Raw genomic sequence first — 26,016 nt, 5'->3', positions numbered from 1 at the left:
TGAGCTGCAGTGAATGATGGGTGGGGGGTGCGGGGGAATGACAGCGGGCGACAGTGCTGCGCTCTAACGTGTAAATAACAACCTAAGACGATACAGGGCGTTACGGCAGCGCACTGCAGCGGTGAAGTTCCCAAGCTGCACATCATACGCTCCTGAAAAACGTAAGAGTAAATTCTATCCACTCGCGACTTCTATACAGTATATATATTCAAAGATCCTACCTGCTGCCAGCCTACAAACGGTTAGCTAAACCCCCGCTTGGAGCGACAGGGGCGACATTCTTACGCGCATCGACCTCCCGCTGTTCAGGAGCCGAGTGACACAACCTCCCCCTTCGAAGGCCCTCAGGCGACTGAGCGCTCAGCGGTGAGACCCAGACTCTTATACAGAGTGCTATTAGGGTGTTTAGAGATCAGTTTTTATGCTATTTTGAGTGATGTATCAGTTTGAAGTCATTCGGAAGTGGGGACGTTTTTTTGGACCACTGTAACACCCTTAAGGAACCGAGCAGACAATGAAAGCTGGTATCTGAATACATATTAGGTCTCCCATAGATTTAACCGATAAGATCGAAGATCCAGAGATCCCCAGATATCCCAATACAATATTGAACTTCCCACCTATCTTCTCTATCCCATTCCTTTTCAGAGTTTACTATGGTGGTGTCAGAACCTCGGACCACTACAGTACGGGGTCAAGACTGATTTTAGAATCCATACATACATACACACTTACACACACATATATGTATATATATAAATAATATGTTATGGGTAATGCCAGCCAGCGTTCGGCAGACCTAGGTGTACACGGGTAAACGTCGAACTCAAATTTATTTGAGTGAATATTCGGACTATAGTCAACAAACTTGGATAATTCTAAGTTAAGTTAACCCGGGATGAACTTAGGTTGACTTATTTTAGCATTATTCGTAACACACATATACACTGTATTAATGATACATTAAATAAATTATTAATTTCCGATCAGTCTGCAATCTAATTCGAGACCTCCGGCACTGACTGAGTGGTAGGGGGAGGAGAGTGAGGGGGGGGGGGGGAGGGCCGGGTAGTGGTAGGAGAGGGGGGGGGGGGCTGAGCATACTCAGAGCGAGAAATCTCGCTCCTACATTCTTCGCAGGACGGCTCTGTTGAGCGACAGCGATGAAGAAAAGAAATCCTCGGGAACCAGGCACTCGTTAATAAGTATTTTCCTTTGTTTATCGCGAGGGGCGTTATTATTAATGAATTATAAATAAAATTTCGTGCCCGGGGCCACACTACAAAATATTAGAGACCGGAATAATTCGTCGTCCATTGTAGTCCGGCCTCCCCTGCCGGTCGCCCGGGCAAGCGCGCATCGCCTCCCACTATCTGAATGAAGGCTGTGATCAGACAGGAGGGATCTCGCAGCCCGCCCTCTGCGCGCTCCTTTGTTCCCGCACGCCAGACCTGAGCGCCAGCGTCAGAATAACAATAACAAAAAAAAAAAATTGTAAAGAGGGGTTAAGCCCGAGAATTGGGCAAGGCCCAATGTGCAGGGCGTTAAATGGATGCAAAAAATATGTATTGGACAGGTAAAACCCACTTAATGGCCCCCCGCCCACCCGGAGACACGTACGGTGTGCAGAAGAGCTCCAGAAAAGAAACTACGCTATTTGGAAACAGCTCGCGATACCAGACAATCATCTGCTCACGAAGAGCACTTGAGAATGCGCTGAGGGTGGATGAGTAATTCTGAGTCAGAAGAACCAGTGGGTGTCGCACTTATCATCCCGCCTCGCTGACGTTAACACACCTATGACTGGTCGGGGCCCCTGGAACTTCATAAATGCAAAAACCAAAACATTTCTGAGTTCAATTCAAAATCATTTGCATGGACGTGGGGCAGTTTGCAGAAGTTGATTTAACATCAACGTAAACATTACACAGTTACGAATGCGACAGACCAGACCGCAATGCCAGGTTCGGAGCTGGCTGGCAGCCCCGCACGGTCACTGACGTCACGCGCCATCAATTGACGTAAGGAATTACAAGCGTGCCTGGCCGGATGCCCACCCCTCCCCCCCCCCCTCCTTCCGCTCCCCGCGGATTGTCATGGCTCGGCGCTGCTATCTACCGTTGAGCGGCCTTGGAAATTCCGCGGGGCCGCCGCGCGGAGCGGCGTGAATTTACGCCGTCCTTCTGGATTGTTCGGGCGTCGGGTCGGCGCGGGATGGCGCGACTCGTCACGGCCGCTCTCGTCGGTTCGAGAAAGCACGCCCAGGTACTTAAGCAGCGAATCCTCCGGCCCTCCACGGGAGTTCGACAACGGAGTCCCGCGTGGGAGTGTCGCGTTGAGTACCGAGTTCCGCGACAGTTGCGGAGTTCCGAGCGGTTTCCGAGCGAAGGGAAGTGCGACATCGGCGAAGAGGGTGAGAGACCCCCCCCCTTCCCCCCTGAGAGTGGCGCGACGTCCCGGAGTTCGACTGGATCGTGAGAGTGCGGCGACCGAGTAGCGCGACACTGCTTAATAATTTGAAGTTCATACAAATTATCTTGCATATAAATATCGTAACTTCAGAATTAGAATTACGTGAATATGATTGTTACGTGAAAGTTCTCAAGACAATTGAAACCTTCGGAAATATTTTCGCAACTAAATTTGCCGACGAAAGCTTTTGCAAAATAAAATGGGAAGCCTCTCGCAGATATGAGGTAGATGACGTTGCTTCTTTACCAGCTGAGTTTGTTACGGCCACTTTTATGGTGTTTTACCACCTCAAATTATTTAAATGAAACAGTTTCGCTACAAAGGCAGAATTCTTTAAAATAATGCTGAACTTGAGAATACACAAAAAATAAATTGTTTTTAACTACATTTCTTGGCGCGAATCGCACGTAGTTTGCGCAACCACCGCTAGAATTCGCTTTAGAAGAAGCGGCTACGTCGACTAGTTTGCAGAGTGAAAATTAAAAACTATATTAACTAAACGGCTCCGATAAAAGCGACAAAAATACTTCAATGACTAGTGAATGTTATTAAAATAACTGTGAAGTATCCCTTTAACTTTGTGGATTACAAGCAACGCTTTTGCGATTTTTTCCGTTTTCCACGCGACTCCTGTTTCCAATTCACGAAATCATTGCAATGTCCGAGAGGTGAAGACGTTGCACGTCAGTAGTTGTGACCTGGGTCACTCTTGCCCGCTGGCCGTTGGGCGAAATGCGTCAGCGAGGCGGGATGATAAGCGCGATGCTCGCTGGTGCTTCTAGCGCGGTGTCTCCTCTGGACTGGCGCGCAGTCTTCTCGTCGTGCACAGGATAACTGTGAGATCTGAGCGGTGACCGTAACATTATATGGCCGATAAATGAAGATAAAGGTGTAATGCAAGTCCCTTAAGTGCTTTTAATAATCTGTATCTGTGGTTTTACGCCTAAAAAATTACTCTGAAAATATGCGTTTTAGCAATTTTAAGTGTTCTAAAAATACAGTTTGAAAACTTAATCCGAAATCAAAAAGTACTTTTTTGGCCCTCAGCGAACTCTTAAACGCTTTTCGTAAGCAGACCCCAACTCGGATATCTCGAGTAGTTTTGAAATCGCGTTGTTTTTTTCTCCTGAAGCTCTGCGCACCGCGTGTGTGTGTGTGTGTCCGGGTGGGCGGGGGCCTTTAAAGGAAGAACGTAGCGCGGAGTCGCGAGAGTGTGTGACGGCTCGCGTCAAATGGGCCACGTTGGAGCGAGTCCGCACGCGCTGAATCAGTTAGTTTCAGTTGCGCTGCTGAGACGGGGGGAGACGTTCCACAGGTGAGTGAATCTTTGCGGTCACGCCACAGCGCGTTTAAGCTAACGGGAAGCCTACGATTCACTCGTCTTTCTGGACATACCCGAATACTCACGTTGGCAAGCCTTTTTTTTTTCACAGACGAGAGAGCCAAGCCCGAAGTTCCCCGAAGTTCATGCTCTCTTTTTTTTTTTTTCGTTCTATCTCATTGTATAAACCGGTGTGGCATTAAATTTTGCGGTCGATTAGGATAGGTTAGCTACATTATAAATACTTTAAAACATTGTGGATGGTTGGTATAGCTGCATTAAAAATACTGCAAAATCATTTTATGGTTGCTTAGCAAATAACTTTTTAATATGTAGCTATCCAGGGCTAGGAAACCGTTTACATGATTTCACAGTATCTTTAATGTAGCTATCCTAACCAAATCAACCGTCTACAATGTTTTAAAGTAGGTATTTATAATGTAGCTAACCTAACCTAATTGACCATTAGTTATCATGAGTTACAATGAACAAAAAAAAAAAAAACCGAAGATGCACGATCGGCCGTTTGGCTCTCTCGTTTGTTGAAAGAAGGCTTGCCAACGTGAGTATTCGGGTATGTCCAGAAGGATGAGTGAATCGTAGGCTTCCCACAGTGCGTTTAAGTTAACACTAACGCGTTCCAATCATTCTCTCTCTTTTTTTTTTCTGAAGTGAAAACTTCTTTAGCCGCGTTGAGCTTTTTTTTTTTTTTTTGTAGGGGGCAAAACTTAAAGGGTTCCGACATGCTCGTGACGTGTTGCGCCAGACTGGCGAATCGCAGCGGCCTGTGTACATGTATACTCATATATACACTAATACATCGTATATACTCGACTGTATCATGTGCGTGTTGGACTCTGTTTGTATGGGTAAAATCTTGTGAGCTCGCATCACCGACATGCTGTAGTAGCAGTAAGTGAAGTTAAAATTGATTGCGTTGAGCGATTTTCTTTTGTTCAGTTATTTACGAAGTAAATGTTTATTTTATTTGTGAGTTAAGTTCATAGATTTTTTAATGTTAAAACTTAATTTATTCTAATTCGAAGTTATTTTTGGTACGTGCAAAACTTACGGGTTCGCGTCACCGACATGCTAGAGACGTTTATATATATACATACACACACACACAGATATTGATATATAGAACGCTCCACACTCGACGGTCAAAGACGAAAATTACTCGCTAACGCCTGAAAAAATAGAAAAAGAGAACAAACGGTTTCGTCTCACTCGCACTCTCTAGTAAAGACAGATAGGTCCGAGAATAGCCGAAGACCCTTCGTTTGTGTTCAGTTCACACGTACGCTCGCATGCACACTAGCCCCACTTTTACAATTACGCTTTACTACTTTCTCTCCAATATTTCTCGCTCATGTTTGCAAATACGAAGATGGACCTGAGAACCTTTTTTTATGTATTTTTTAAATTCTCCGCAACATTTGTTTGAAACGTTTTTCGCTTAAACGCCTAAATTAGGAGAAAAACTGAGTCGAACCAATTTTTAACAACCCTTTTCTCTAAAAACTTCACGTCCGATTAAAAATAATAATAATAACACCATTCGATTCAGCATCCTCGAATTACCCTTATTTCAAGTTTTCAGGTCTGCTGGTGAAAAGTGCTTACTTTGCCTCTTGTTGACTGGCCTACGCTCGCGTAATGGAGGAGCCTTAAATTCCAACGACCCTCCGCGGTGCATTGCTGAACAAACTGCAAGTCTCTCGCGCAGTTTCGCTGTGGGAATAGCGCGTTACAAATTAACATTTCCTTCTGGTTTAGAGACACTGAACTATTTTTAAGTTTACTATAACAAAAATTAAAGTAAATACATACTCAGTATTAAATAATACAACAAACATGTGTATAAAACTAATTATTTAATTTGGTAAAATAATCGAGATGAATTTTAATTAATAATGAAAAGCAATAAATAATTTATTAAATGTTATTATTTATAATGTAATAATTTATAATATGCACAAATTAAACGTACATACAGTAACATACACTTGAAAAAGTTTATAAACACTATTTCTATCACTAATATTCACAATAAATTAAGATTTTTTTTTATTTTCGTACACGTGAGGTCCACCGTCTTCCTGTGAAAATTTTCTTTGCAGGTGCGCAAGCATCGTAAAAATTCACTCACTTTTTTTTCATAACGCGCCTAAAGAATAACAACTTCAAAAGATCAAGCACCATTTGACTAGTTCCCCCCCCCCCCCTTTTTTTTCCATTTAAGAGTAACTCAAAATCACTTTTTTTATGACCAAACTTCGTCAATACTAGCGATAACTACACTACTAAAAATTAAAAAAAAAATAGTTGTCTGTAAAGTTGGTTTACGATAGTTTAACGTGACAACGTCATAACAAAACATTGATGAAATGATTGCATACTTTTATTAATAAAATTGAATAATTTTTATTTTAATAATAAAAGAATAAATACTTGAAATTATACTAGTAATCAGATTTTTAAAATGCAAGAATAATTAACCTTTATTGCCGAAATTGTTGTTGTAATAAGCAGTGAAAACCACATTAACTTTTCACTTCACTTTATAAACAGTCGACGTAATAGTTCACGTGTAGATGTAAGTTGTGTGCTGCCGCTGTCTTTCTTCTCCTCGGAAGCATAGGCCAATCGAGTGGAAGAGCGATAGATGCGGCGCAAGCGTACAATGAGCGTAATGGTACACAGCGTAACGGAACACTTTTTCGTTCGTGCAGCCGGCGCGGCGTTCGTCGATTTATTAGACGTTGTCACGTCAAAAATAGTTTAGACTGTATCGGTACGAAGCCGCAAATTTTTTAACGTGAGTACGTCGTGTAAATGGGAAGTTCAAAACTAGGCAAGGTGACGTCCGCCATTTTGGCTTTCAGAGTCTGCACCGGTGAATATCACAAGCTGTCCTTTCTTTAATCGCCGTTTCTTGCAATTACGATCGTATATATTCGCTGTGTGCCCCGACATTGTAATTTTTGGTACAATTTATTTCGTAATTTATTTTTTCACAGTTTTACCAATAAATTTTATTTTTAACCTTTCAAGCGTGGTTTGTGTTCTAATAACTCTTTATGCTGCTGGCCCCTAGTTGTGGTAGCCACTGTAATAAAACCTCCTTGCTCTATAGTATATGGTGTTCAACTCTCTCTAATTATTGGTGTGTTCTCACGGGGTTCTTGGCGCCTACCCTCTTCGCAGTAAATATCAGGAACGCTGCTACTGGTTGGTCTGCCCAGACTGATAGTCCAGCTAGCACGTCACTGCCCTGTGTTACTGACCAGAGAGTAATTATAAAAAGAAAATTTGGTATTGTTGTGTGACTAGTAGAAATTTGCATATAAATGAAATAATAATAACTGAAAAACATATGATTTTAATGGGTTCTTGAATATGGGTGTGAAGTTACTGTTAACCTGTGATTAAGCGAGAACAACCAAGGTGTCAAACCTAGGTGTCGGTAATTGGATGCAAATGACGTCACTGGAACACATTGAATACCATGCCGGGTCTAGCTATACGTTGTCGGAGGCTTGAGGCTCTCTTCACAGGACCTCCAGGTGGTCTGCTGCTACACTGGAACACTGGATGCTGTAAGCTGTAATTAGCGAACTACAGAAGGTCTGAGGTAGCCGGGTATCTGCTGAAGACTCGACTTCCCTCTCGTCCTAGAAAGTCTGGTTTAATCTGGATCGGTCTCACCAATCGTCGTGGCCGATCGCACCTGGCGCTGACCTCAGTTGTCTGGAACCACTACGGGACGAAAACGGGACCGACGCGGAAGTTGGCACTCGAAGTCGCCGATACTCCCTATCTAGGACTTATTTAGTCCAGATACAATTCTCTCAACTCGTAGAGCGGAGAATTCTAAGTAGGACACGATCGCGGATGACGCGAATCTTCTATTTCTCGGGCGGCAACCAAGGCTTTGGTTCGCCCCAGCCCGAGAAACGTCTTCCCGCTGCAAGATGGCGATGGCGTCTCCCTTCTTCCTCCTTATAACTATTTACTTTTAGTCCCTAGCAACCAAGGGGCTATCGATATCAGCAAACAGAATAAACTGCATAGTGAAATAAAAACTTGGATGTTAGAGTGTAAGAGTATCGAACTAAGACCAAATGAATAAAGTTTCCAAAGAATAATTCTTAGAAGACCCTGAAGTTGAAAGTGTGTTGTCTATGGCAATAAGATGTGTTATATCTGTTATACCTTGGTTGTCCTCTTTACAATCAAAACAATTAAATACATAATATTCGCTCATGAAATATACAATTAATGTTAAAATAATAAAAATAATAATCATATAACTGTAAACAGTTGTACTGGTTACAGTGTAGTTCTTTATTTTTATGTGCAAAATTTATTTTATCTCGTTCAGTTTGGCTAACGCGTGTGTCAAATATCAGCTGTCAAATTATATGAGGCAACCGGACACGATCGTTCTAGAAACTTGCCTAATACTCGTGCAGACTTATAAGTATACCAAATCTGTTTATAATGGCGCATGAAAAGCCATGAATCGCTCTCTCTCTCTCTCTCTCTCTCTCTCTCTATGTCAAGCCCGGTTTATTTTTATAATGTTTAAAAATCCATCGTTATATTTTATTTTAACTTTGAGACTGGTATCCCGATTTATATAAGACGTGGTATTGAAGTCTAAAAAGCGAATTTTGCCGAATGTGATGTTTATGCTACAGGCCTTACCTAACCTACCGCTAACCACATAAAAACAACAAAAAAATCCGCCTCTTTCGTTTTTTCTCGTAACGGTTTTCCCCGTAAAAAAACTCTTCTCTCGTCCAGATCACATTCTAAAACAAATCGTGAGGCAAATATTTTACTGAACCATCATACGAAAGCTTTTTTGAACATATTAACCTAAATAAGTGTATATACAACGATATTTAACTAAATGAAATACAAAATGACTTTCATTGTATTTTAGCGCGAACATCAAATACTTTTCCTAATTTATATCTATAGAAGTATTGGTTTTAACGTTTAATTATTTATTTCTAGTTAAGTTAGTTTTTTAGCACTTATAATTTATATATATTTTTGCCCTTTTAGCTAAGTAAATTTTTATGTTAAGTTATAATTTTTTTATATGTAGCGATTTATCTGGAAACAGGCTAAGAAAAGGAAGTAACTGTTAAGTTGGCAATACCTCACGTGATCCGAAAGCTACGAAAACTTTGTGGTTTGTTACAAATCGTGTTGTAGGGTATTTAGTATGCTTAAAAATATTATTTACATAAAATTTTAGCTTGAGATTTTTAATACTCATATATTACTTGGCTACCTGAGTTATAGGCACGAGTTATTATAAAAGAAGGGGGGTTTGAACTATTTTCGTGCCGTGTGCGCTGACGTCAATTTGGTCACGTGTGTTCACGTGTGCTTCCGGAGAAGCCTAAGATGTACATCAAGTTCCGTCCCTGCCCGAACACGCCCGAATATTCACCTTCGGCCAACCTCGGGATTTGTTTAATTTTTGCGCAGGAAAAATGAATTCAAATATTAAAAGTGGTCGGTTAGGTTAGCTACATTAAAACACTTTAAAACACTATGGACGGTTAGTTAGGTTAGTATAGCTACATTAAAATAAACAGAGAAATATAAATGAACCCGACGTTGGCCGAAGGTGAATATTCGGGCGTGTTCGGGCAGGGACAGAACTTGATGTACATCTTAGGCTACAAGAGTCTAGAGGCAGCACCGCTACTTCCTGCAACTGGCTGCAAATGCCGCACCGCTCACGCTCGTTCCGGGGCCGGCGGCGCGATTCCGCAACGGGAAGCCTTTTCACTGACGAGAGAGCAAAACGTCCGATCGTGCATTTTCGTTTTTTTTTTTTTTTTTTCATCGTAAATAAATATGGAGGTGTTGATAAAAGGAAAGACCATAAACAAGGCAATGGTATTTATTTGTAATTGTTTTTAGAGGAAAATACCTAATTGAAGAAACTTACTTCGTGGATTTATATATTTTTCATACCGTATAAATTCTAGGAAGTCTTTGTCTTCCACAAATATTCTCGGGGCGCCCCATATTCCCTTGCAATTTTACGCAACTTGTAATTTTCAAGTGAGGACATGATAACTAATAGTCAATTAGGTTAGGTTAGCTACATTATAAATACTTTAAAACATTGTGGACGGTTGATTTGGTTAGGATAGCTACATTAAAGATACTGTGAAATCATGCAAACGGTTTCCTAGCGCTGGATAGCTACATATTAAAAAGTTATTCGCTAAGAAACCATAAAATGATTTTACAGTATTTTTAATGTAGCTATACTTACCTAATATAACCAACCATACACTAAACAGTCTATGGTGGCTTTTTTTTGTACTGGAGAGAAAAAACGCGCGCGTAAAAATAAAAAAATAAAAACATCCAGGGGGTAGGCGCTCCCGATCGGCTAACTTCGGAAAGGCTCGGCATTTGCAGCCAGTTGCAGGAAGTAGCGGTGCTGCCGCTAGACTCTTGTCTTAGGCTTGCCGTGCTTTCGTACGTTGGCGTGTTGGTGGGGCGGGAGGGCGGAGGGTGAAGTTGACAGATAGCCAATGGCCGCCGCGGATGACGCGTTCGCTGCTTCGCGATTATAAGTGTGCGTTACGTTTCGGGATGGCAAACTGGACGGTTTTTTTTTTACCCCGAAGTGACGAGCCTTCAGAATCGGCGAGAGCGTTGACTTGCGTCCTACAGAACTGGGTGCAGTTGGTGCTACATCAGTGTGCTTGCTGCCCTGGCAAGCAAACACCCGGAAGAAGAAAACTTCTAGATGCCACGGAATCGAAAGTAAGTGTTGGCCGGCCATTTCATATACAACCCCCCCCCCCCCCCCTCCTAGTGCTTTGCCTGATCGTGTCTGTTCTGAAGTATTTGTGATTTCACAAGTACACTGAAGAGAAAATCGACACGGTTTTTTTGTCTTGGTTTCGCTACGCCGTCGTGGAGTATATTTAAAATTCCCCCCGGAAATGGACTTGAACGTAATGATCAGCAAAGAAAAGCCGCCATTTTCCGGACCTGTTTAACGGTATTTTTTTTAAATAAACATTTTCTTTTGCACACGCGAAAGTTCAAATGACTTGATTTAAAAAAAAAATCATGTATTTGTCTCCGCCTGGGCGTAATTAATTAATTCTTAATGTCTAGTATTTTAACAGGTTGCCGTAATGCTTGGTGTTTTTTTTTTATATTTTCTGTAGTCATATTTTAGACGCAAGTTTATAATGGGTTTAAGTCTTATTAAAAAGTGTGTGTTTCAGAACTATTCAAGGCCATTTGCATTTTTTTGCTGTAAGAGAAGTTATTTGTTTTATAGTAAATGTTAAAAATATAATTTTGAATTTTTTAAAATGCTGTTGCTTATCCGTACACCCAATTTTGTCTGCTGAGATTTTTTAACATAAATATCGATTTCAGGTATAGGTTTGCTGGCACCCTAGAAGACTCTAGAGATAATTTTTTTTATTTGTGCGGCAGTTAGAAAAAAATCGGTTGATGTGTGCGACGCCATTGCGTAATGTAGATTCCCTCAAAGCGCTGCAGATTTTAGCACTGCCTCAGAGAAAGGGCAATGGTAAAAGAAGGTTTTCTTTACATTATCCTTGAGTTAAATACGAATAAATTAAATTTAAATAACGTCCTATGTACTAAGCATGATTTGCCTACACATTCTGGATGCAAGCCATACAAATATCCTGCTTCCGTCAACAAAAAACGTATTTAGAATAATTAAATGTGCATTACTCAATAACGTTCTATTACTGAAGCAGTTTTAGATGAAATTTGGATCAGAGGTAGGCCGTAATCTGGATTTAAGTAAAGGCTATGATATCGTTACGAAATTTCACTCCTAAGGGGCAAGTAATTATAAACATAAAGGGGCGTGGTCATAATTATTTCATAACATTCAATTCCTTTTAGGCTATCTTGGAAATTAGCTATTTTGTGAATCAAGGCGTAGGTACTCTTCATCTCTTTATAAGACAAGAATTCATTGAATTACAAATATGACATTTCATTTACAAAGATAACCCATGTTAGCCCAGGCCACAAAAAAAAAGTTACAACACTCATTACTCGCCAGACATGTGTAACATCTAACCTTGGTTAACGAGCCAATTCATATGTTCTCACGTTGAAAATAAACTTATAATATGAAACAATTACTCAAAATTTAATTCTTTAATTTTATGCCGAGTGTGGTAAAAATGTAAAAGCCATTTCCCCGTTTTAAAACTTGACTATAATTACTGTTAACAAGATGATAATAACCTTACCTAACTGAAACGAACCTAATCCCAACCACCCAACCCAGTTTATGTTAGGTAAATATATATTTTTTATATTCCTACAGTTTTTCTCAAAGTCAATACATCTGATGCGCTTCGGGTGGTTTCGTAACAGCTACGATGCTGTTCTTCCGCACGGTGTGAGCAAGTGTGTAGTGGCTTCATTGTGGTATTCAATTCCGTGCGAAAATTTACTCACATACCACCAAGGACGGGGGGAAAAAAATTATTAAAAATAGCGCAACTACAGAAAGCACAGTAGTTTTCCTGAAAAAAAAAAGACCATTACGTAAGACATAAGTAATAAAAACATGCAAATTAATGTCAATCGAAAAGAAAAAAAAATCTGACTTGCGTCAAAAAACAGAATAAAAATAAATGTATGTTTAATTGTAGGTTATTGTGTCAATCTTGGTAATAAACATAAAAACATATTTATACGTGGGTCCGACCTATTTTCAAGATTTATGAGACTTCCCGGCAGAAAAAACACCCTGATTACGCATTTCCGATCATTTCACTGCCGTTCCATTCACGAGACTACTTCTACCAAATGCCGTATACCGAGAGCTGAAATGTTTACACATCAAATTCGAAAGCAAAAAAATTGGTTGTCTGTAAAGTCGGTTTACGGACGATAGTTTAACGTGACGTCATAACAAAACATTGATGAAATGATTGCATACTTTTATGAATAAAATTGAATCATTTTTATTGAATTATCACTATTTTGTATGGATACAAAGAAGGAGTGAAATTAAATCCACAATTTAATTGATAAATTTACTTTTATTTGCACTCATTAATTCAAATATGTTTATTACTTTAACAAAAAGATTATTTTAACTATAACTTTTATACATGTTTGCTATTTAACTTCTTCCAATCTGTGTTATTCTGTTAAGAATAGGACGATGTTAGGAAAAGTAGGAAACGAATGGGAGTGTTTCAAGTTTAATGTGCCTCGATAAATCAAATCGATGGTTGTTCCAATCGAGTGGAAGAGAGATAGATGCGGCGCAAGCGTACAATGAGCGTAACGAGACAATGTGCGTAACGGGACACTTTTTCGTGCGTGCAGCCGGCGTTCATCGATTTATTAGACGTCACGTCAAAAAAAATTAGCCTACTGTAAATGTTTACGTTAGCATTATTGAATTCCGTAACAAGACGAACATAAATGTTTTACTTTACTCGGTACAAGACGAATATATATATATATATAAGTATATATTTTTTTTACTTTTCCCGGATTCTATATGGCGAGGATAAAGCGAGTATCAGGTGTTATCATAGATACAGACGTGCATATATGATGCTGAGAGCAACAGAACGCCGCATAAATGAACATAAATCAAACGCAGTCAATTATGGGTACCACAGCGAATTATTCATTAAATTAAAATAAAATTAAAATAAAATTAAAATTAAAATAAAATTAAAATTAATATAAAATAAAAATTAAATAAAAATTAAAATAAAATAAAAATTTAAAGTAAAATAAAATTAAAATTAAAATTAAACATTTTTATTTAAAAAAAAATTTGCACCAACGCTGTCGCCAAGCTACAGGCGTAGAGAGAGTGAGTGAGTGAATCCCATGCATGAGTGGTGGGGGTAAGTACCTGCGTACGCAGAGCATGTTCGCGAAGCATGACCTCACGAGAAGCAATGCAGTGGAAGCATTTAGCTGGGGGCTTTGTTCTACGAGGACGCATGGCACGCAGCGTGTCCGGCGACACGTCTGGACGCATGTACGCACTCGTGAAACGCAAAGACCCCCGAACAGCTAAAACATGCGAGTAGCCGCGCTTCCGTGTAACCATCGCCGAGCGATTCATGCGCTCTACGCTTGTCACGCCCATGCAAGGTTCTGGTGCATGTGTGAGTGTGTGAATATCGACTGCATGAATGCTCAACTTTTTAAAGAAAGATTCACGTAGTTGATAACGCGACGCGCGACGTCACACGATGCGAGTGCGCTGACGCACGTTGTCTTGCGTATTTTTTAGTTAAATATACGTCAAAAGGAAGAAATTTAAGTGTTGTATATGTTTTTTTTCTTTTTTTTACATTTTCGGTGGTACCCAACGTTGTCGGTTTAGACTTACGTTTAAATATTCTTTTTTAAAAAAATAAAGTTAAGTACAATTCAAAGGGAATATTATGTATATTATGCTTAACTACACTAATAGTTAACTTAAAAAATATGTATTATTTTACTTATTTGAAAAATTGGGTTGTTTACCCTCTCTAGAAGACGGACTACGGACTGACTTAAATTTTTTTTTGTTTGGTAAAATAAAAATGATTTAAAATTCTTGGTGGTGTAGTACTGTAGCAGGAAATATATCCTTTAAAATGTGTCCTACACTCGGGTATCCTGCGAAACTTCGCGTCACACTCGATGCAGAAGGGGTGAAGTGTCGTGAAATTCTCTCAACGAGTATGTCGACGAAACAAGCGGTGAAAGGGTGTGAAAAAAAATAATAATTGCGCTGTCATGGCGCGGGATTGAATAGATTCCGGTGGGTGGTCCAATTTATCTCCCCTCGATGGTATTCATCCATTTCGGTCTCCGTCTCGTGTCTCAACGTCTCGCGACGCGTCTTGATACTTCTCCGACAGGCTGTATCCTTAGAAGCGGAGTCTGTAGGCATGGTCCTCTGGCATATCTTCACCTCCGACCAGCAGCCGTCGTCCTAGCTGTTTCACTGTGGACACACTTATTATAAAAAAAAATGGAAGTGAAACCGTTTGATGTGTAATACTTCAGCTCGCCTTACACGGCATTTTGTGGGAATAATAATTTACTGAACGTAAAGAAAAATACGTACCCACGGTACTGCTTTCTGTGGCTGGCGGCGCGAACTGAAAGTTCACAAAGCCAAATGTAAACTTCATTTCATTAACTGTTTGATGAATTTTTAACAAGATAGGGGCGGTATTTTTTATGAAATTCCTTGTAGAAAATCAGGTTCTTAGCCGTGATTTATTATTTATTTTTTTTTTCTTTTATAGGAACCTTTTTATTATACAGTTTAATCTTTTCGTTCTGAAAATCGAATGATTGAATAGTGAGGTAGCTGCTCCTGCAACGAATTCTAGCGGCGGGTGTGGAAACTACGTGTGATCAGCGTCAATGAATGTAGTTGAAAAAAATAAATTGGCGTGAATTTATCAGGCTCGACATTATTTTGAAGAATTCTACGTTAAATTTCGTTTACGAGTTTAGATTTATATAGTGTTTTTGCAACATGTGAACACATGAATTTGCTTGTTACCAAGGTTAGATGTTACACATTTCTGAGGAGAACTGAAAAAAACTCTCTCCCCCTTTTTTTTTTTAGATTTAATCTTTTACTATTACACCAACAATTCTCTCGTGATTAATGGCTTTCTAGAAGTGTTATGGATTTAGTTTATAGCATATTTTATTTCGATTAGTCTAACCATTACTGCAAGGGGTTTAAAAATTACTGGGTAGAATTTAAAAAATATATATATATATATAACTCCATTAGTAGGTACACTATCAAATTCGTTCAAATTGTTTGTAAATCTTATAATTTTTTATTTAAAACTTTTGTCTGAAAATTAAAAAAAAATACGAACCATTGTTCCAGGGTGGTTAAAAAATAAAGTTGTAGAATTTTAAAAAAAGTCATAAATTACTTACCGTGTACACTGTTAAATCCGTTCTGTTTAATTGTAAAACCTTAAATTATCTACAGTTTTCGTCTGAAATATTTTTTATGTGACCAATCAATGTTACTAGGTGTAGAATAAACAAGGGTTGGAGAAAAAAAAATCGTAACTCCCTTCGTAGACACAACATTGAATTCGTTCAGATATTTTGTAGAGAACAGTTAAAAAAAAAAGTTGAATACAAAGTTAGGCATAGAACTGTGGAGTGTACATTTTCTCTTTCTTTACTACCTGATGACTGACTTATTTAATTTGGTTACGTTTGTATAAAACTGCTGATAAAAAATTTATTTATATGTTTCTGTGAAAGTGTAACTCGGAAAATTTTCCGATTTAGCAGAAGCTTTTCCGGTGAGTTACAGTAAAAATATTTCCACAAATAATTTTTTTTAACTGTTATCTCTAGTTGTAAGTCAGATGGAGGCGATGTCCTCCGAAAGTAGATCTACGATAGAACAAACGGGGCGGGGGCACCTTCAGGCACAGACACACATCGCTAAGGGGCTCCGAGCACGAATCAGGTTATAGGATTGAACATTACATCACAGCTGGATACCTCCCCCTCCCCCCCCCCCTTGCTCGACCCTGACACGAGCCACTCTCTCCGGAGAATGATCGAATTACATCGAAGCTTTGAGTATATATACTGTATAGAAGTCGCGAGTGGATAGGATTTACTCTACGTTTTTCAGGAGCGTATGATGAGCAGCTTGGGAACTACCACCGCTGCAGGGCGCTGCCGTAACGCCCTGTATCGTCTTAGGTTGTTGTTTACACGTTAGAGCGCAGCACTGTCGCCCGCTGTCATTCCCCGCACCCCCCACCCACTGCAGCTCAAGGTCGTTCAACAGGAGGGGGAAGGGGTGTATGAAGAGTTCGACACTTGTCCGCTAGGGACCACCACAAGTCGATGCCCTAGAGATGGTGGCGATTGCGGCGGTGGATTAACCAACTACCTCAAAACCGTATTAGAAAATTTTTAACCTGGGCTGGCGACTTCTATACAGTATATATATTCAAAGGTCGAAGCTGCTGAGGTCTATGGAACAGGTGGAGGGGTGAAGGTGAATGAAGGTGTTGGAGGGGGGGGGGGGTAAGGGAGCGTGAGAGGGTGCACGATGAAGTTATAAAGAAATCATAAACGATGCAACGCGGGTCCGTAGCGATGTGACCTTCGGCATGAACCTTCTTGTCCCGACGAGGCCCGACGAGGCCCGACGAGGTACTATCTCCCCTCTTCCCATAGGCCGAGCCCACTCCACGATGAATAAAAGCATAACGACAAGTTGTTTCGGGCCGAAGCCCGGCCTAGCCTCAACAACCTCCACCTCCTGGGACTGAACCCGTCAGGGTGTTCCCAGGAGCACTAACTTTTCTTCTTTTCCTCCGGATGTCACCGGATGTACGATGGCATCTGGATGTTTGGCCTTTTGATGTTAACATATGCCGTGATTCGGATGGTTTTATACCATTTCTTTAGCCTCAACCAGAAAACAACTTAAACCTTTCTGTTTGAGCCGCCGTGCCCGCAGCCAGAATATAGCTTTGTCCAGTTGGTTATGAATCCTTGGCAATTGCATCAATGCTTTGTTAAAACACGACGGCTGTTGGTAAAAACACTACTGTCACTCCGCGTGGGGAGTAACATGACGACAATGATTTCCCTTCAAGCCGGGTGGGGGAGGGGTGGAGGGGGGGGGGGGGGTTCAGGGCATTAAGGCAACCTTGCTCACGGGCTACTTGGTCTCTTGTCTCACCACGCAGTCGCATGAATGAGCCGTCACCACGTGGCGCCCCTAATGCCACCTCTCGGTTGCCCGTGTGAAAGAATAAGCCTCAAGAGGGGAAGTAGTTCGACCACGGCCATCACCAGCCTATTGGAACAAACGTTCCACTTTAAAAATAGCACACGTGCAGAAATTCTGAGCGTATCTGGTTTTGTACTTTAAAATGCAGCATCCACGTCAACAAAAAAAAAATGAGACAAAACAATTTGCTCTCACACCTTATCACTCGCAAACCTTCCCTCGTGACATCCTGTTGAAGTAAGGCACCGGAAGTGGCGTGTGGACAGCCGAGTCGCGGGAACATGCGCACGAAGCAAGGAACTATGTTGTTAGGAACACTAACCGCATTACGTTTAATGTAAATTTATTTATTTTTTCACTGCGTAACAACCAAAAACATTACTACCATAAAAATGATTTATCTTTTGTTACCTACAAATATTACAATCATGCATAGCAGCAAATTTATTAGTGCTGAAAATTTTAACGTCAGTTTCTATTGCAGAAAAAAAATAATTGCACACGAGCACATGCTTATTTAATTGATAAAAAAATAATTTAATTTCAGCATAAATTATCCCAAAGTATATAATATTTTGCCGTTCTAATCAAAACGCCACTACGTTAATACACAATTCCATAAATTCTTACCTAAGGATGTTCGTAAATATTATTATTTTTTATTTATGTTATTACTTTTAAGAATTGTTTTATGTTTCCCTCAAATTCGAAACTTAAATTTCGATGTTGGTATTTCTCAACCGCGCAGTTCCTTTGGTGGTCATGTTCCGCCCGTGCAGTTGCGTTGTGTGTGTTGTGTTTGTGTTTATTATTTTGTTTTTGTTGTTGTCAGTGTTGTGTGTTTTGTGTTGTTTTTGTTTTTCATGTGTTGTTTAGTTTGTGTTATTTTGTGTGTGTTGTTTTGTGTGTGTTTTGTGTGTAGTGTGGTGAGGATAAGGTGCAGTGAGTTTTGATGTGTTTGTGGTGTTTTTGTGTTTTATGTTGTATGTTTGGTGTTTTATCTTATGTTTTTGTGTTATGCGTTTTGTGTTTTGTGTGTTGTGTGTTCTAGGTGTTGTTGTGGTGAGTGTTTTGTGTGTTGTGTGTGAGTTTTGTGGTGAAAGGAATGTGGTGTGATGTGTGCGGAGTGTGATGTGATATTGTGGTGTGTGGAGTGTGGTGTAATATTGTGTTGTTTGGTGTGATGTGGTGTGTGGTGTTTGTTGTAGTGTGTATTGTTTGGTGTGTGATGTTTGTTGTGGTATTAGATGTGGTGTTGGTGTTTAATGTGTTGTGTGGTAAGGTATGTGGTGTCTCGTGTGTGTTTTGCGTTTTATGTTTTGTGTTGTGAATTTGGTGTCTTTTGTGTTTGGTGGTTTATGTTTTTATGTTATGCGTTTTGTGTTTTGTGTGTCTTGTGTGTTTTAGGTGTAGTTGTGGTGTGTGTTTTGTGTGTTGTGGTGAGTTTTGTGGTGAATGGAAAGTGGTGTGATGTGTGCGGAGTGTGGTGTGATATTGTGGTGTGTGGAGTGTGGTGTGATATTGTGTTTGGTGTTTTTTTTTGTGTTACGTGTTGTGTGTTTTGCATTTTATATGTTTTGAGTTGTGTGTTTTATGTTTTGTGTTGTGTTTTTGTGTTTTGTGTTGTGTGTTTTGTATTGTGTGTTTTATGTTTTGTGTTGTGTTGTGTTTTGTGTTGTGTTGTGTTGTGTTTTGTGTTGTGTTGTGTTTTGTGTTTTTTTTGTGTTATTGAGTTTTGTGTGTTGTGTGTGAGTTTTGTAGTGAATGGAATGTAGTGTGATTTTGTGTGCGGAGTGTGGTGTGATATTGTAGTGTGCGGAATGTGGTGTGATATTGTGCTGTGGTGTGTGTTGTGTGGTGTGATGTGATGTTTGTTGAGGTGTGTGTTGTTAGATGTGGTGTGGGTGTTTGAAGTATGGTATGGTGTGTAAAGTATGTCGTGTTTTGTATGTTTTTATGTTGTGTGATGTATGGTATTTTTGTTAGATGTGGTGTGTGATGTGTGTGGTGTGTGGTGTGGTAAGGAATGTGGTGTGTGTTGTGTATGGCGTGGTAATGTATGTGCTGTCTTGTGTGTGGTATGGTATGTGGTATGGTATGTGGTGTCTTGTGTGTGGTTTGTGGTGTGGTTTGTGGTGTGTGGTGTGTGGTCTGTGGTCTGTGGTCTGTGGTGTGTGGTCTGTGGTGTGTGGTTTGTGCGTTTTATGTTGTGCGTTTTGTGTTGTGTGGTGAGTGGTGTGTGTTCTTTGTTGTGTGTTGTGTGGTGTGTGATGTGTGATGTGTGATGTGTGATGAGTGGTGTGTGGTGTGTGGTGTGTGGTGTGTGGTGTGTGTTGTGTGTTGTGTGTTGTGTTTTGTGTGTTGTGTGTTGTGTGTTGTGTTTTGTGTGTTGTGTTTTGTGTTTTGTGTTTTGTGTTGTGTGTTTTGTATGGTGTGTTTTGTGTTGTATGAGTTAGTGTCTTATGTGTTAGTGTCTTATGTGTTAGTGTCTTATGTGTTTGTGTCTTATGTGTTTGTGTCTTATGTGTTTGTGTCTTATGTGTTTGTGTCTTATGTGTTTGTGTCTTATGTGTTTGTGTCTTTTGTGTTTGTGTCTTTTATGTTGTATGTGTTTTGTGTGTTGGTGTTTTGTGTGTTGGTGTTTTGTGTGTTGGTGTTTTGTGTGTTGGTGTTTTGTGTGTTGGTGTTTTGTGTTGTCTGTTGTGTAGTGTGCTGGGGTGTAAGTAGTGAATTTGGTGTGTGGTGTGGTGAGTGTTTTGTGGTGTGATTTGGTGTGTGGTGTGTGGACTGATGTTTGATGTGGTGTGTGGTGTTTGCTGTGCTGTTGGATGTGGTGTGTGATGTGGTGTGTGATTTGTTTTGTGGGTGTTTTTTGTGTTTCGTGTTGTGTGTTTTGTGTGGTGTGTTTTACATTTTAGTGTTTTGTGTGTTGGTGTTTTGTGTGTTGGTGTTTTGTGTGTTGGTGTTTTGTGTGTTGGTGTTTTGTGTGTTGGTGTTTTGTGTGTTGGTGTGTTGGTGTGTTGGTGTTTTGTGTGTTGATGTTTTGTGTGTTGGTGTTTTGTGTGTTGGTGTGTTGGTGTTTTGTGTGTTGGTGTGTTGGTGTTTTGTGTTGGTGTTTTGTGTGTTGGTGTTTTGTGTGTTGGTGTTTTGTGTGTTGGTGTTTTGTGTGTTGGTGTTTTGTGTGTTGGTGTTTTGTGTGTTGGTGTTTTGTGTGTTGGTGTTTTGTGTGTTGGTGTTTTGTGTGTTGGTGTTTTGTGTGTTGGTGTTTTGTGTGTTGGTGTTTTGTGTGTTGGTGTTTTGTGTTGTCTGTTGTGTAGTGTGCTGGGGTGTAAGTAGTGAATTTGGTGTGTGGTGTGGTGAGTGTTTTGTGGTGTGATTTGGTGTGTGGTGTGTGGACTGATGTTTGATGTGGTGTGTGGTGTTTGCTGTGCTGCTGGATGTGGTGTGTGATGTGGTGTGTGATTTGTTTTGTGGGTGTTTTTTGTGTTTCGTGTTGTGTGTTTTGCGTTTCGTGTTGTGTGTTTTGTGTGGTGTGTTTTAAATTTTAGTGTTTTGTTTGTTGTGTGTTTAATTTGTTGTGTGTTTTTGTGTTATGTATATTTGTGCTGTGTGATTTATGTGTTGTGTGTTTTATCTGTTGTGTGATTTATCTGTTGTGTGATTTATCTGTTGTGTGATTTATCTGTTGTGTGATTTATGTGTTGTTTGTTTTTTGTGTTGTGTGTTTTTGTGTTGTGTTTTTTATGTGTTGTGTGTGGTGTTTGCTGTGCTGTGGATGTGGTGTGTGATGTGGTGTGTGATTTGTTTTGTGGGTGTGTTTTGTGTTCCGTGTTGTGTGTTTTGCGTTTCGTGTTGTGTGTTTTGTGTGGTGTGTTTTACATTTTAGTATTTTGTGTGTTGTGTGTTTAATGTGTTGTGTGTTTAATGTGTTTTGTGTTTTTGTGTTGTTTATTTGTGCTGTGTGATTTAAGTGTCGTGTGTTTTATGTGCTATGTGTTTTATCTGTTGTGTGTTTTATGTGGTGTGTGTTTTATGTGGTGTGTGTTTTATGTGTTGTATTTTATGTGTTGTGTGTTTTATGTGTTGTGTGTTTTATGTGTTTGGTGTTTTATGTGTTCTATGTTGTATGTGTTTTAAGTTGAATGTGTTTTATTTTTTATGTGTTTTGTGTTTTAGTGTTTTTAATGTTGTGTAATGCGTTTTGTGTTGTCTGTTTAGTGTGGTGGGTTTATGAAGTAGGTTTTGGTATGTGGTGTGGTGAATGTTTTGTTTTGTGATGTGGTGTGTGGTGTGTGGACTTATGTGTGATGTGGTGTGTGGTGTTTTCTGCGGTAATAGATTTGGTGTGTATTTGTGTTGAGTATTGTGTGGTGTGTGTTTGGTGTTTCGTGTTGTGTGTTTTGTGTTGTGTTTAGCATTTTATGAGTTTTGTGTGATGTGTTTTATGTTTTGTGTGTTTTTTGTGTTTGTTTTTTGTGTTTGTTTTTGTGTTGTGTTTTTTGTGTTGTGTTTTTTGTGTTGTGTGTTTTATGTTTTTGTGTTGTATGTGTTTTTGAGTTGTATGTGTTTTGTGGGTTGGTGTTTGTAGTGTTGTGTAATGTGTTTTGTGTAATGTGTTTTTGTTTTTTTGTGTTTGTGTTTTATGTATTTGTGATTAAATGTGTTTTGTGTTTATGAGTTTTTGTTTTTGCTGTGTGTATTGTGTTTTATGTGTTTTTGTTTTTAGTTTTATGTGTTTTGAGTTTTATGTGTTTGTGTTTTATGCGTTACTGTTTTATGTGTTAATGTTTATGTGTTTGTGTAATATGTTTTTGAGATTTCTGTATTTGTTTTATATGTGTTTTGTTATATATGTGTTTTGTTTTGTATCTGTTTGATGAGTACATGTTTTTTGGATGTGTTGTGTGTGTTTTAATTTTTGTGTAATGTGTTTTGTGTGGTCTGTTGTGTAGTGTGGTGGGGTGTATGTAGTGAATTTGGTGTGTGGTGTGGTGAGTGTTTTGTGGTGAGGAAGTGCATGGTGTGTGGGCTGATGTATGATGTGGTGTGTGGTGTTTTCTGTGGTGTGTGTGTTGCATTTTATGTGTTTTGTATTGTTTGTTTTATGTGTTGTGTATTTTATGTGTTTTGTTTAATTGTTTTGTGTTTTGTGTTTAATGTTTTGGTGTTTTTAGTTTTGTGTTGCTTTTTGTGTTTTGTGTGTTTTTGTTTTATGTGTTTGTGTTTTATGTGTTTTTATTTGTATGTGTTTTTATTTGTATGTGTTTTGTGTTGTATGTGATTTATGTTGTATGTGTTTTGTGTTTTTTGTGTTGTGTGTTTTTGTGTTGTGGTTTTATGTGTTGTGTATTATGTGTTTTGTATTGTATGTGTTTTGTATTGTATGTGTTTTGTATTGTATGTGTTTTGTATTGTATGCATTTAGTGTTGTATGTGTTTTATGTTTTATGTGTTCATGTTTTAGTTTTGTGTAATGATGTTTTGTGTTTTATGTGTTAGTGTTTTAGGTGTTAGTGTTTATGTGTTATATGTTTTATGTGTTATATGTTTTATGTGATTTGTGTTTTGTGTTGTAAGTGTTTTGTGTGGTAAGTGTTTTGTGTGGTAAGTGTTTTGTGTGGTAAGTGTTTTGTGTGGTAAGTGTTTTGTGTGGTAAGTGTTTTGTGTGGTAAGTGTTTTGTGTGGTAAGTGTTTTGTGTGGTAAGTGTTTTGTGTGGTAAGTGTTTTGTGTTGTATGTGTTTTATGTTGTTATTGTATGTGTTTGGGGTTTTTAGTGTTGTGTAATGTAGTTTTGTGTTTTATTTGTTAGTGTTTTATGTGTTAGTGTTTTATGTGTTAATGTTTTATGTGTTTGTGTTTTATGTTGTTTGTTTAATGTGTTATATGTTTTATGTGTTTTGTGATTTATGTATTTATTTTGTGTTGTTTGTGTTATGTGTTGTATATTTTTTATGTTATTATGTGTTTATTTTTACGTGTTTATTGGTATGTGTTTATTTCTATGAGTTTTGTGTGTTGGTGTTTTTAGTTTTGTGTAATGTGTTTTGTGTTGTCTGTTGTGTAGTGTGGTGGGGTGTATGTAGTGAATTTGGTGTGTGGTGTGATGAGTGTTTTGTGGTGTAATGTGGTGTGTAGTGTGTAGAATGATGTGTTAAGTGTGTGGTGTTTGCTGTGGTGTTGGATGTGGAGTGTGATTTGGTAGGTGTTTTGATTTGTGTGTTTTGTGTGTTTGTTTTGTGTTGTATGTTTTAAGTGTTGTGTTTTTTGCAATTTATGTTTTTTATGTGTTGTTTGTTTTATGTTTTGTATGTTTTATGTGTTATGTGATTAAGTGTTCTGTGTTTTATGTTTTGTGTTTTATGTTTTGTGTGTTTTATGTTTTGTGTTTTATGTTTTGTGTGTTTTATGTTTTGTGTGTTTTATTTTTTGTGTGTTTTATGTTTTGTGTGTTTTATGTTTTGTGTGTTTTATAAGTTGTGTTTTTATGTGTTGTATGTTTTATGTGTTGTGTGTTTAATGTGTGTTGTGTTTATTGTGATTAATTGTTTGTGATTTATTTGTTTTGTTATATAGGTGTTTTGTTATTTATGTGTTTTGTTATTTGTGTTTTGTGTTGTATGTGTTTTGTTTTGTATGTGTTTTGTTTTGTATGTGTTTTGTGTTGTATGTGTTTTGTGTTGAATGTGTTTTGTGTTGTATGTGTTTTGTGATTATGTGTTTTGTGACTATGTGTTTGTGATTTATGTGTTTGTGTTTTAGGTGTTTTGTGTTGTATGTGTTTTGCGTTTTATATGTTGTGTTTTATGGGTTAGGTGTTGTGCATTTTATGTTGTGTGTTTTATGTTGTGTTTTTTATGTGTTGCATGTTTTATGCATTGTGTGTTATATGTGTTGTATATTGATGTTTTAAGTGTTATGTTGATTTGGGTTTTGTGTTGTCTGATGTGTAGTTGTGTATGTAGTGAATTTGGTGTTTGGTGTGGTGAGTGTTTCGTGGTGTGATGTGGTGTTGGATGATGTGTGTGATGTATGTGTGTTTGTTTTGTGTTTTGTGGTGTGTGTTTGGTGTTTAGTGTTGTGTGTTTTGTATTTTATGTGTTTATGTGGTGTTCTTATGTGTTGTGAAATATGCGTTGTGTGTTTTATGTGTTTTGTAGGTTGATGTTTTAAGTGTTGGGTAATGTGTTGTGTTTTTTGTGTTTTTGTTTTATGTTTTTGTGATTTAATGTGTTTTGTTATTTATATGCTGTGTGTTTTGTGTTTTATGTGTTTTTGTTTTATGTGTTTTGAATTGTATGTGTTTGTGTTCTATGTGTTTTGAATTGTATGTGTTTGTGTTCTATGTTTTTGTGTTTTATGTGGTATGTGTTTTATGTGTTTTATGTTGTATGTGTTTTATGTAGTTTGTGTGTTGGTGTTTTTAGTGTTGTAATGCATTTTGTGTTGTCTTTTGCGTAGTGTGGTGGGGTGTATTTAGTGAATTAGGTGTGTGCGGGTGAGTGTTTTGTGGTGTTATGTGTGTGGTGTGTGGACTGATGTATGATGTGGTGTGTGGTTTTTGCTGTGGTGTTTGATTTTTTTTTGTTTCGTGTTGTGTGTTTTGTGATGTGTTTTGCATTTTGTGTGTTGTGTGTTTTATGTGTTGTGTGTTTTATGTGTTGTGTGTTTTGTGTGTTGTGTGTTTTGTGTGTTGTGTGCTTTGTGTGTTGTGTGTTTTGTGTGTTGTTTTTTATGTGTTGTGTGTTTTTGTGTTGTGTTTTTATGTGGTATATGTGTTGTGTGTTTTAAGTGTTGTGTATTTTAAGTTATGTGTGTTTTAAGTGTTGTGTGTTTTATGTGTTGTGTGTTTAATGTATTGTCATGATTTATGTTGTGTTATTTATGTGTTTGGTGTATTATGTGTTGTGTGTTTTATGTAATATGTGTTGGTGTTTTTATTGTTGTGTGATGCGTTTTATGTGTTTTATGTGTTTGTGTTTTTAATTTTGTGTAATGTTTTTTTATGTTTGTGTTTAATGATTTTGTGTTTTATGTGTTTGTGTTTTATGTGTTTGTGATTTATGTGTTTTGTGATTTAGGTTTTTTTGTGATTTGTTTTTTGTGTTGTATGTGTTTTGTTTTGTATGTTTTATGTGTTGTATATGTTTTGTGTTGTATGTGCTTTGTGTTGTACATGTTTTGTGTTGTACATGTTTTGTGTTGTATGTGTTTTATGTTGTATGTGTTTTATGTTGTATGTGTTTTATGTTGTATGTGTTTTATGTTGTATGTGTTTTATGTTGTATGTGTTTTGTGTGTTGGTGTATTTAATGTTGTGTAATGCATTTTGTGTTGTCTTTTGCGTAGTGTGGTGGGGAGTATTTAGTGAATTTGGTGTGTGGTGCTCTGAGT

General features: G+C 38.5%; 1 protein-coding gene across 2 annotated transcripts in view; it reads left to right on the top strand.

The window, feature by feature from the left end:
- Window positions 1-10,257: 10,257 nt before the first annotated feature.
- LOC134542873 (trypsin inhibitor-like) overlaps window positions 10,258-26,016 on the top strand; it is a 32,052-nt gene continuing 16,293 nt past the window's right edge. Inside the window, exon 1 of one of the 2 annotated variants that reach the window (XM_063387452.1) lies at window positions 10,258-10,606. The gene's annotated coding sequence lies outside the window, so the exon portion shown is untranslated. The remainder of the gene's footprint in view (window positions 10,607-26,016) is intronic. The other variant, XM_063387453.1, reaches the window with a different exon arrangement.

This window comes from Bacillus rossius (genome assembly GCF_032445375.1).
Source record: "Bacillus rossius redtenbacheri isolate Brsri chromosome 9 unlocalized genomic scaffold, Brsri_v3 Brsri_v3_scf9_2, whole genome shotgun sequence".
In the NCBI taxonomy this organism is placed as follows: Eukaryota; Metazoa; Arthropoda; class Insecta; order Phasmatodea; family Bacillidae; genus Bacillus; species Bacillus rossius.
Note: the sequence above shows the minus strand (reverse complement) of the source record. Positions and strands in the feature narration are given on the sequence as shown.